The following is a 12667-nucleotide window of genomic DNA, read 5'->3' on the forward strand; positions in this document are numbered from 1 at the left end:
ACAATTTATGTTTTAAATTCTAATTAGATATCTAATTATATATGTTAAGCAATTAAACTCAGAGTATAGCATTATACCTTTAATACTTTGATAACGTTGACAAGTTATGTTCGAAATCATTTATATTCAATATACTCTATATATTCAAAATAACAAGTTTTTAGTTATTTTAAATTATCTTCCATAAAGACTAAATCACATAATAATTCAATAATATAGCTAATATATTATATATAATTATTTATATATACATTTCTGTTTACAGTTAAAAGTTCGTGAATCGTCAGAAATAGTCACAGGGTAAATGCCTATAAGAAAACAGTTCAAAACTTTTGAAATTCAATTTTTACAAACTTTGCTTATCGTGTCATAAATATATAAAGATTAAGTTTAAATTTGGTCGGAAATTCCCGGGTCGTCACAATAAGTTTTAATAATCAACCATAAGTTTTAAATCAAAAGTTCTTCGGGTCATATCTTGAGCCCCGGGTGTCGTTTTCGGCGAGCCTTATATATCTCTGCCTAATCAAACCACCCGACACATTGGTGTACTCAAGAACACACCAAGAACAATACCCAAGTCGTGATGATCAGCCATTACACCACTTGGAACTTCAATTCATTCAAAATCATGATTTAGTCATAACGGCTGATCCGTGGCTCGGATTTAGATGACCCGAACATGAAAGTTCATCCCATCATCAATCCTAACACACTAGTACACCCTAAAGACTCTAAAAGTGGTCACAAAGTCAGACCAAACCTGGTTCAATTCGTTTTCATAATTCAATCTTAACAAAACACCATTTCAATCATATCTAGAGCTCAGGGAATCGAAATGACATGAATCCGGAGTCTAAAATTAATGTCTTGATGAGAAGAACTCTTCTAGATACTTTAATTTCACTTTTATATCAGTTACAATATCATAAATGAAAGAAAAAGCTGCTGTCCCAATCAAATCAAACCAAAAACATATGCATTTGAGCAATTCTATGCATACAATCATTAATACAATAACATGTAATCATTATACTATTAAAATAATCATCAAAAACAGAAAAAATAATGAAAAATTAAAAATCTAGGGTTAAGGTTTATACCCTAATCGAGAATCAAGAGATGTTATCGCGTAGAGGAGATATAGAGGAACGCGTTGGTGTTAATTATATGATGATCCAAGCAAGTTGTTGATGCAAAATGATGATGATGGTGAGTGTGTAGGGTGACGGCCACAAGAGAGGGGGAGGGGGAAATGAGAGCAATTTAGGTTTGATGGTTTTTGGTGAATTGAAAAATAAAATCACAAAATGGAAATCAAGGGAGTATTACTCCCTCCCTTTGGTTGCTTCAGCGGAACGGGTCATGGGGGTGGGCCCTCATGGCCCAAATTTGTTAAATGTTTAAATGCTTGTGGCCCGAAAGCCCGAACGAAACCCAAAACGTGAAAACACGGCTACGCGATTGAAAATTCGAAGAGATAACAAATACGCGACGAAAAATATATATAAACACTAAATATAATCATATGACATAAAAATATCATATTTAAAATATTTAGGACTTAAAAATCCCAAAAGCTCGGCCGTTGGTTTAAAAACCGAAAAGATTCGCCGGATAGAAATTCGCGACACGTAGAAACGTATAACTTAAAATATGAATACAAATATTCACATAACACATAATAATTAATATACATATTATTACAAAAATAATAATATAGGTCATAGAGATGACGTGGCACGAATAACAGTTAACAGTCATTAAATAATTAACGGTAAAAGATAACGGAAAAAGTAGGGTCGTGACAGTACCTTCCCGTTACGGAAATTTCGTCCCGAAATTTAAGCAGGTGCAGGGGTTGACTCAGCATCTGGGAACAAATGCGGGTACTTCTACTTCATCTGATCTTCATGCTCCTAAGTGAACTCGGGGCCGCGTCTGGCGTTCCATCTAACCCGGACAATAGGGATCCTACTCTACTTAAGAGTCTTAACTTCCCGGTCCATAATTTCAACATGTTCCTCAATAAAATGTAGTTGCTTATCAACATGAAGTTCCTCCAGCGGAATAGACTTATCGGCCTCGGCCAAACACTTCTTCAGATTCAATACATGAAAGACATCGTGAACAGCACTGAGTTCTTGTGGCAACTTCAAACGATAAGCCGCCGGTCCAACTCTCTCAATGATCTCAAATGGTCCAACAAAACGAGGACTCAACTTTCCCCTTTTACCAAAACGTATCACACCTTTCCAAGGTGAAACCTTTAACATAACACGGTCACCAACTTGAAATTCTACACCTTTCCTTCCCTTATCGGCATAACTCTTTTGCCGACTTCTGGCGGTTCTCAATCTTTCCTTAATCTGTACGATCTTCTCGTTAGTCTCATGAATAATTTCTGGACCTGTGAGTTGAGCATCCCCAACCTCATTCCAGCAGACAGGAGACCTACACTTTCTACCATACAGAGCTTCGAACGGTGCGACTTTAATACTTGCATGATAAATGTTGTTATAAGAAAACTTAGCTAGCGGAAAATATTTATCCCACCCATTACCAAAATCAATAACACACGCTCGTAACATATCTTCTAACGTCTGAATGGTCCTTTCACTCTGACCATCCTTTTGAGGATGATAAGCGGTGCTCATATCTAACTTAGTTCCCAAGGCTTCCTGTAAGGATTGCCAAAACCTCGATACAAATCGATTGTCTCGGTCTGAAATAATAGATACAACAACACCATGTCTAGAAACAATCTCCTTCAAATACAAACGAGTAAGCTTCTCCATCAAACATGTTTCCTTAATCGGCAAAAAGTGAGCCGACTTAGTAAGTCGATCTACAATCACCCAAATGGTGTCATAGCCACCCGCTACCCTCGGTAACTTAGTAATAAAATCCATCGTAATTCCTTCCCACTTCCACTCGGGAATCTCAGGTTGCACCAAAAGTACAGACGGTTTTTGACGTTCAGCTTTAACCTTAGCACAGGTCAAACACTTAGCCACATACGTAGCCACATCAGCTTTCAAATTAGGCCACCAATACAGCTCCTTAAGGTCATGATACATCTTTCCTGAACCAGGATGAATAGAGTACCTAGACTTATGAGCCTCATCTAAAACAAGTTCTCGCAGTTCACCAAACTTTGGAACCCAAAGACGTCCCACAAAGTATCTAGTACCATCTGCCCGTACCTCAAACTTCTTAGCCATACCTCTTACGTTCTCATTCACAAAATTCTCTTCCTTTAAGGCTTCCTGTTGTGCCTCAAGAATCTGCCTTGCGAGGTTTGTTCTAATTGTCATATTCAAGGCCCTAAACCTGCGAGGTTCAGCCCTTTCTTTACGACTCAACGCATCTGCCACAACATTGGCCTTACCCGGATGATATAAAAGTTCACAATCATAATCATTCAACGTCTCAATCCATCTTCATTGTCTCATGTTCAACTGTTTCTGATCGAGGATATGTTGAAGACTTTTGTGATCTGTGTACACAGTACTCTTGACCCCATACAAATAATGCCTCCAAATCTTAAGCGCAAAAACAACGGCCCCCAACTCTAAATCATGAGTTGTATAATTCTGCTCGTGAATCTTCAAATGATGTGACGCATACGCAATAACTTTCTTTCGTTGCATCAAAACACAACCAAAACCTTGACGCGAAGCATCACAATAAACAACAAAATCATCATTACCCTCAGGTAGTGACAATATCGGAGCGGTAGTTAACTTCTTCTTTAAAATCTGAAAAGCAGTCTCTTGTTCATCCTTCCACTCATACTTCTTCCCCTTGTACGTTAAAGTAGTCAGAGGTTTCGCTATAAGAGAATGATCTTGAATGAACCTTCTATAGTAACCTGCCAACCCTAGAAATTGACGAACCTGAGTAGGAGTTTTTAGAATTTCCCACTTTTCAATCGCCTCAATCTTAGCAGGATCAACTTGTATTCCCTGTTTACTAACAATATGTCCAAGGAATTGAACTTCTCGTAACCAGAAAGCACACTTAGAGAACTTAGCGTACAACTCTTCTTTTCTTAACAGATCAAGCACTAACTTCAAATGTTCTTCGTGCTCTTCATCACTCTTCGAATAAATAAGAATGTCGTCGATGAACACAATAACGAATTTGTCCAGATAGGGTCTACACACACGGTTCATGAGGTCCATGAACACAGCAGGTGCATTTGTCAATCCGAACGGCATAACAAGAAACTCAAAGTGACCATAACGGGTGCGAAAAGCAGTTTTCAAAACATCAGATTCTTTAACACGCAACTGATGATAGCCGAAACGAAGATCGATTTTTGAATAAACAGATGAACCCTGAAGCTGATCGAACAGATCATCAATTCTTGGAAGAGGGTATCGATTTTTAATAGTAAGTTTGTTCAACTCACGATAATCAATGCACAAATGGAAAGAACCATCCTTCTTCTTAACAAACAGAACAGGAGCTCCCCAAGGGGACGAACTAGGACGAATGAAACCCTTGTCTAATAACTCACGGAGTTGACTTGACAATTCTTGAAGTTCGGAAGGCGCAAGTCGGTAAGGAGAACGTGTCACAGGAGCAGCACCGGGAACAAGATCAATTTGAAATTCTACCGCGCGTTGCGGCGGAAGGCCAGGTAAATCTTTAGGAAATACCTCGGGGAAATCTCTAACAATATGAACATCTCCAACGCTCTTCGTTACTTTATCGGGATCAACAACATGGGCTAGAATAGCATGACAGCCTTTGCGAAGATATTTATGAACTTTCAAACAGCTAATAAGATTTAACTGTCTGCATTTCTTATCTCCAAAAACCATCAGTGGCTCTCCAACCACATTAGTAATACGAATAGCTTTCTCATAACACACAATCTCAGCACAATTCGCAGACAACCAATCCATGCCAATAACAATGTCAAAACTGCCTAGGTCAATCGGTGCTAAATCTATCTCAAAATCTCTACCAGCCAGATTAATGTTACATTTACGATACACAGTCTTAGTAGTAAGCACTTTACCATTAGCTATTTCAACAACATAAGTATTGTCTAAAGCAGTTAACGGTGTTTTGATTTTTGGACTTAATTTACTCGACACAAAACTCAAATCAGCCCCTTAATCAAATAGTACATAAGCTGATAAATCGTTGACCGAGAACGTACCCGTAACAAGTTTAGGATCTTCCTCAGCATCCCTGGCGTTAATGTTGAACGCTCTTCCACGTGCATTCTCAGTAGTCTTCTTGTTAGGACAAGCATCACGGAAATGCCCTGGCTTACCGCATTCATAACAAACTCTCTGATTACCGCCATTCCTTGACTTCCCATTACCATTACCATTACCATTACCATTATCATTACCACCACTATTACTAGCATTATTATTATTACCACCTGCAGCAGGAGTAGCAGAACCCGGCAGAAGCACCATACAATCTTTAGCAATGTGTCCCTGTTTGGAACACCTCTTACAAGTAACCGTGCAATATCCATCATGAGCCTTATAACATCGAGGACACACACGCTGATTTCGGTTACTAGCACCGGAAGTATCTTGTTTCTTTTGCTGACCTTGGTTCTGGTTGCGGTTATTATCCTACTTCCTTTTCCCATTATCAGCCTTCTTAACAACCTCTTCACTAGCATCGGTCACAGCAGCCTTACTCCTCCTTAAAATCTTATCATTAAGCTTATGAGCCATAGACATAGCAGCTTCGATAGTCTGGGGCTCACTAGACTCAACCCCATGCTCAATTTTCTCAGATAACCCATCAATGTAAGCTTCAATCTTAAGGTTCTCATCGGCATAAACATTAGGACACAACAAAGTCAACTCGAAGAACCTTTGCTCGTAGGCATCTAATTCGGTGCCCTTCATTTTCAAGTTCTTAAGTTCAGCTTCTAACTTCTTAAGCTCACCCCGGGAACGATAACGGATGATCATTCTTTCTTTGAAATTATTCCAAGTTAAACCATAAGCCACATCATTTCCCAAACTACTAACCAAGTTGTTCCACCAGGTCAATGCACTATCCTTAAGAGTGCAGCTAGCAAAACTAACCTTGTCCTCCTCTCGGACACGACTAACCCTGAAAATAGAGTCAATCTTCTCGAACCAACGAGTAAGTCCTATGGGTCCTTCAGTACCACTGAATTCTTGTGGACAACTTGCCATGAACGTTTTGTGGGAGCATCCCACCTGATTGTTGTTATTCGCATTAGCATTAGCATTTGCTGCCATAGCAGCAGCTATCCCTTCGGAGATAAGACGTTGCATACGGGCTTCGTTGGACTCTCTAGGAGGCATGATCTTCAAAACAAAATAACACAACCGTTAGTACTAAGAATAATGCTAGTGTTATACAGGAATAGATCAAACACAAAACAATTAACCATTCTAATAATAGTCAACGAACACCATGAGTAATGACATGACAGTTATGATTGTTATAGAAATAACCACCACATGCATACATATTTTATGATAACATCATACAACATACATAGCACCTAACATACATGATCTACATTACGCATAATATAACATGACCAGAGTCACAACATCAGAAATAAAATGTGATAATGATAATAGATGTCATAAAAATAACCATCCATACATAATGAAAAACATCCCATAACAAAATCTTAATAAAATCCTCGGCAAAACGTCGTACATAACCCAAAAAATGTATGTAAAAAGGACATTAAGTCTTATGAAATAAATAATCAATCATGAATCATCATATCACATCTTCTTAGAGCGGGTGTGATAAGCTGGGCGCATGAGTCTCAGCAGGAGTCTCATACTTCCTCAACTTTCCTTTCACTTCTTCCAACTCTGCCTTTAAACCACGAACTGTGCTCTCGAGAGCCTCGAACTTAGCGTCCACCTCACGGTTACGCTTACGATTCTCGATCCCAACATTATGCTTGAAACTGACGAACGAATCCATACTAGCTCGAATCTCATCCATCACCTCATTATGCGGCAAGGTACGCATACAATCACTAAGAGCATTAATACGCGTCTTGTCGGTGTAAGCTCTGTTCATGTGAGTGAGGGTGGAAAAGTAGTAGTGAACATGATCATCGATCAAAGGTTGATCAGCACGGCGTATGGCAGTAGTCGAAGGAGCAGGAGCAGGAGCAGGAGCAGGAATGGAGTTGTTGCTCGAAGTCGACATCGGCAAACAGTAAAACCACAAACCACATACCAAATAGAAATAAATGCTTATGATATATCTCATACGAAATGAAATGCATAATAATGCTATAGCGAAAGGGTCGGGCTGTAGACTAGACTCTAATGCACCCTAAGAACCACGGGTTGACCACATTAAGATCGCCTAGTTCCCTACAACCAGAGCTCTGATACCAACTGTGATGGCCTCGTCAAAACACTTGACGGCTCCGTCACTTGGTCCCACAGCTTGATCGAACTTAAATGAATTTAATAAACGTCATTGCATTCTTTTATTTCAAAAGTTTCCCAAAAAGGAAAGCATACCAAAATATGTAGTTTAAAATAACCCAACATATTAATTAACCAAAATTGACACAAAACATTGCCAACAAACCCACAAATTTAAATTATCCAAAAACAGAATGCAAGCTTAAGTTTCATAATTGTTTCATAAAATCTGCCCAAATGCATGCAGACTCTTCTAAACACAGCGGAAGCATCACATAAACTCAAGTACCTGTGAAAACATGCGAGTAAACTGTCAACACAAAGGTTGAGTGAATTATAGGTTTAAATAATTGAATAAACTTTAGACCACAAGATTTAAAAATGTTAGAAAACATTAAACATTATTCCATTATCAATGAGCCACCTTGTAACCACTTAACCCTTTATTTACCCTTGCCAAACACAATAAATGATATACACTGGACAATGTATCTACAACAAAATATGAAGTACTAAACATTCCGATTATAAATTGCTAGCGCGACAAGCTCGAAATGGGGTTGTCAAACCCGATAGATCTATCCGTAGGATTCGCGTTTACCAGTAGAAACCAGTGATTACAGTTACTAGACTAGAGAATATTTTTGTCCAACTCACAATGAATAACTTAGATTTAATTGTCACTTGTGTCTAAACGTGAAATAAAATGCATGTAATCACATCCCAAAAATATACTTTGATAAGTATGTAAAAACGGGAATATAACTTACATTAATAGTAACGAAGTAACCAACACAAATAAACGAACAACAAATGGAGTACAGTGATCAGGAATGATCACAACGCCGACCTATAAATAAAGCAGATTGATATAAATAACTAACTTAGGTCAAGTCTTAGTATGATAGCTATTGTACATGTTGCAAGTAGACGTAGAATAATACTCAGCATGCATCGATTTGATAAGAACAGCGTACGGACACACATTTTCTATTTTTAGAAAGTTTCTATTTTTAGCAGGTTTCTATTTTTGGAAAGTCTCTATTTTAGGAAAGTTTCTATTTTTGGAAAGTTTCTATTTTAGGAAACTTTCTATTTTTGGAAAGTTTCTATTTTTGGAAACTTTCCAAATTTAGAAAGTTTTAAGTTAGGAAAGTTTCCTTATTTAGAAAGTCAACAAAAGTCAACTGAATATCAAAGTCAACCGAAAGTCAACTCAAAAGTCAACCTTAGCCAAACATAGTCAACCTTTATTTTAAAAGTGTAAGTTATAATAATAATGTAAGTTATAATGTTTATTAAAGTTAAATATGTATAATTAAGTCATAACATAAGTTTAGTTAAATTAAATTAAATTATTAAAGTTAACATAAGTTTAAATGATATAATTAATATAACATAAGTATTTAATTAATTAATTAAATATTAATCATAATATAAGTATTATTAATTAATAATAAATTTTAAATCATATCATAAGTATTATTAATTAATAATGAATTATTAATCATAACATAAGTTTCTAATTATAATCATTAAATCATAAGTATTTAATAATTAAATTATAATTAAATAATAATAACCAAGCCTTATAATAATTAAATAATTAATTAACCCTTATTATAAGTCTTATAATAATAATCTTATAATATAAGTTTAATACTTATCATAAGTATTTTTCATTAATAATAAAAGTATTATTAATCATAAGTTTGATTAAGATGTTAATTAAGTCATAAGTATTAATTAAATGATATAATAAATATATATCACAAGTCTTAAATTATAATAATTACTTTTTATATCATAAGTAATTTAATAATAATGAAAATCATTATTTATGTCATAAGTTTTAATAATCAACCATATGTTTTAAATCAAAAGTTCTTCGGGTCATATCTTGAGCCCCGGGTGTCGGTTTTCGGCGAGCCTTATATATATCTCCGCCTAATCAAACCACCCAACACATTGGTGCACTCAAGAACACACCAAGAACAGTACCCAAGTTGTGATGATCAGCCATTACACCACTTGGAACTTCAATTCATTCAAAATCATGATTTAGTCATAACGGGTGATCCGTGGCTTGGATTTAGATGACCCGAACATGAAAGTTCATCCCATAATAAATCCTAACACACTAGTACAACCTAAAGACTCTAAAAGTGCTCACACAGTCAGACCAAACCTGGTTCAGTTCGTTTTCATAATTCAATCTTAACAAAACACCATTTCAATCATATCTAGAGCTCCGGGAATCGAAATGACATGAATCCGGAGTCTATAATTAATGTCTTGATGAGAGGAACTCATCTAGATACTTTAATTTCACTTTTATATCAGTTACAATATCATAAATGAACGAAAAAGCTGCTGTCCCAATCAAATCAAACCGAAAACATATGTATTTGAGCAATTCTATGCATACAATCATTAATACAATAACATGTAATCATCATACTATTAAAATAATCATCAAAAACAGAAAAAATAATGAAAAATTAAAAATCTAGGGTTAGGGTTTATACCCTAATCGAGAATCAAGAGATGTTATCGCGTAGAGGAGATCGAGAGGAACGCGTTGGTGTTAATTATATGATGATCCAAGCAAGTTGTTGATGCCAAATGATGATAATGGTGAGTGTGTAGAGCGACGGCCACAAGAGAGGGGTGGAGGGGGAAATGAGAGCAATTTAGGTTTGATGGTTTTTGGTGAATTGAAAAATAAAATCACAAAATGGAAATCAAGGGAGTATTACTCCCTCCCTTTGGTTGCTTCAGCCGAATGGGTCATGGGGGTAGGCCCTCATGGCCCAAATTTTTTAAATTTTTAAATGCTTTGGCCCGAAAGCCCGAACGAAACCCAAAACGCGAAAACACGGCTACGCGATTGAAAATTCGGAGAGATAACAAATACTCGACGAAAAATATATATAAACACTAAATATAATCATATGACATAAAAATATCATATTTAAAATATTTAGGACTTAAAAATCCCAAAAGCTCGGCCGTTGGTTTAAAAACCGAAAAGATTCGCCGGATAGAAATTCGCGACACGTTGAAACGTATAACTTAAAATTTGAATACAAATATTCACATAACACATAATAATTAATATACATATTATTACAAAAATAATAATATAGGTCATAGAGATGATGTGGCACGAATAACAGTTAACGGTCGTTAAATAATTAACGGTAAAAGATAACGGAAAAAGTAGGGTCGTGACATCATCATTGCAAAGTGTATAAGTCTTGTAACTTCAATTAGTAGAAGCATATGCTAGCTTAGTGATCTACTTTCTTAAAGGGACTTAGGATGTTGATTAATCTTATTTGGAGATTAATGCTTGTCTAAGGTGAAGACAAGTTGATATAGGTTGGAGTTGATCTTTCAAAGGGATAAAAAGATTAGGTTTGTTGTCTACCAAAGAAGTTGAAGACTTGTAAATTGGATCTCCACCGGGTTTGGAGAAAAGTTCTTAGTGAAGCAAGAAATCCCGATTAGTGTAGTCGGGGAGTAGATTAAGGTGGATTAGTTAACATCCACCCGAACCACTATAAATCCTTGTGTCTATGTTCTTTACATTACATTACTTATCATTTTGAACATATACACCACATACATCAAGTTTGAGTTGAATAGGTTGATCATAGTTGATCGAATTTGGTAATCAATCAAAAAATTGTTAAAAACGTATTTAGTAACTATTTACCCCCCTCTAGTTACTTACAATTGGTATAAGAGCGGTTGCTCAAATCATTGCCCTGTAAACATTTTTGAAAGTGTCAAAATTCGTTTTGTGCAAAAACTTGAGTCAACGATTCTTGGATCAACTCAAACTATGGGATACTTGGAAGAATTGGTGAAAGAAGCACCAATCTTTGATAAAGAAGATATTGATGTGTGGAAATCAAGATTTAAAGATTGTCTCAAATATAAGGATTACTACTTGTGGAGGATAATCAAAGTAGGAGACTTTGTTCCACAAGCTAGTTCAAGACTAGTGAAGTCAACATTTCAAAGCAATGAAGTTTTGAAATAATTTGATGATATTTCACTACTTCATGAAGTTCTTCATAATGAAGAAAGAATGAAGATAATTTTATGTGAAAGTGCAAAGAAATGTTGGGATTCACTATGCTCTCAAGAAGAAGAAAACTCAAGGAGTTTAAAAGGTAAAAGGATAAGAGAGAAATTGAAGAAGCTTGGAGACTTTGATTTTTAAGAAAAGGGTTTGGATGTGAAAGGACCCATCCTAATCCATCCAGACGAAGTCCATATCGATTATAAACGATTCATAACAGTTGATTACATCGCGAGGTACTTGACCTCTATATGATACATTTTACAAACATTGCATTCGTTTTTAAAAGACAAACTTTCATTTACATCAAAAATTTACGCCATGCATACTATTTCATAATATATCAAACTATAATTGACTAAATAATAATCTTGATGAACTCAATGACCCGAATGCAACGTCTTTTGAAATATGTCATGAGTGACTCCAAGTAATAACTCTAAAATGAGCAAATGCACAGCGGAAGATTTCTTTTATACCTGAGAATAAACATGCTTTAAAGTGTCAACCAAAAGGTTGGTGAGTTCATTAGTTTATCATAAATAATCAATTCTCAATTTTAATAGACCGCAAGATTTCATATTTCCATTTCTCATAAACATACGTCCCATGCATAGAGACAAAAATATCATTCATATGGATTGAACACCTGGTAACCGACATTCACAATATGCATATAAGAATATCCCCATCATTCCGGGATCCTCCTTCGGACATGATATAAATTTCGAAGTACTAAAGCATCCGGTACTTTAGATGGGGCTTGTTGGGCCCGATAGATCTATCTTTAGAGTTCGCGTCAATTAGGGTGTCTGTTCCTTAATTCTTAGATTACCAGACTTAATAAAAAGGGGCATATTCGATTTCGATCATTCAACCATATAATGTAGTTTTGATTACTTGTGTCTATTTCGTAATAACATTTATAAAAATTGCGCATGTATTCTCAGCCCAAAAATATAAAGGGTAAAAAGGTAAATGAAACTCACGCATATAAATATTGTAAAACAGTTAATAAAGCATTTGCATGTATTCTCAGCCCAAAAATGTAATGAGTAAAAAGGGATTAAATGAACTCACCTAATGTATTTTGTAGTAAAAATACATATGACGACATTAAACAACTGAACAATGTAGGGTTGGCCTCGGA

This window comes from Rutidosis leptorrhynchoides, chromosome 6 (genome assembly GCF_046630445.1).
Source record: "Rutidosis leptorrhynchoides isolate AG116_Rl617_1_P2 chromosome 6, CSIRO_AGI_Rlap_v1, whole genome shotgun sequence".
Taxonomy (NCBI): Eukaryota; Viridiplantae; Streptophyta; class Magnoliopsida; order Asterales; family Asteraceae; genus Rutidosis; species Rutidosis leptorrhynchoides.